Genomic DNA, 605 nt, shown 5'->3' with positions numbered 1-605 from the left:
CATAAATCAAATAACAAGGTATATTTACCTCCTGCCAATTCATCTTCGTGGCATCATGGCTCAGAATCAACGAGCATTTAGCTTACTAACGAACCTGCAACTAGATATATTCTCTTTTAGTTGATATTGAATTTAAGTAGAAAGCAGACCGACAACAGGGTAGATTTCTATTTTTTTCATAGTCCATCTATTGGTGTTTTCTCCACATCTATCGTTTTTTCTGTCTATCTATCGGTGTTTTCTCCATCTGTCGGTGTTTTCTGACCATCTATCGGTCTTTTCTGCCCATCTATCAGTGTTTTCTCCCCACGTATCAATGTTTTCTCCCCATCTATCAACGTTTTCTCCCCATCTATCAGTATTTTCTCCCCGACTATCAGTGTTTTCTCCCCATCTATCAGTGTTTTCTCCCCAAGCACTAAGATACATACATATACGCTTTCGGAGAGAAGATACAATCGTACCCGTATACATAGGAACGTTAATACATTCACAAACATACACTTGAGTGTATGTTTTGAGATGTGCACACAGACGTACAGACATGTAGACCCGAATACACACACACACTCGTCTACTCTTTCATTTATTAGACATTCCATGTA

The sequence above is a fragment of the Penaeus monodon genome, chromosome 25 (assembly GCF_015228065.2).
Source record: "Penaeus monodon isolate SGIC_2016 chromosome 25, NSTDA_Pmon_1, whole genome shotgun sequence".
Lineage (NCBI taxonomy): Eukaryota > Metazoa > Arthropoda > Malacostraca > Decapoda > Penaeidae > Penaeus > Penaeus monodon.
This window is presented reverse-complemented; position numbering follows the sequence as displayed.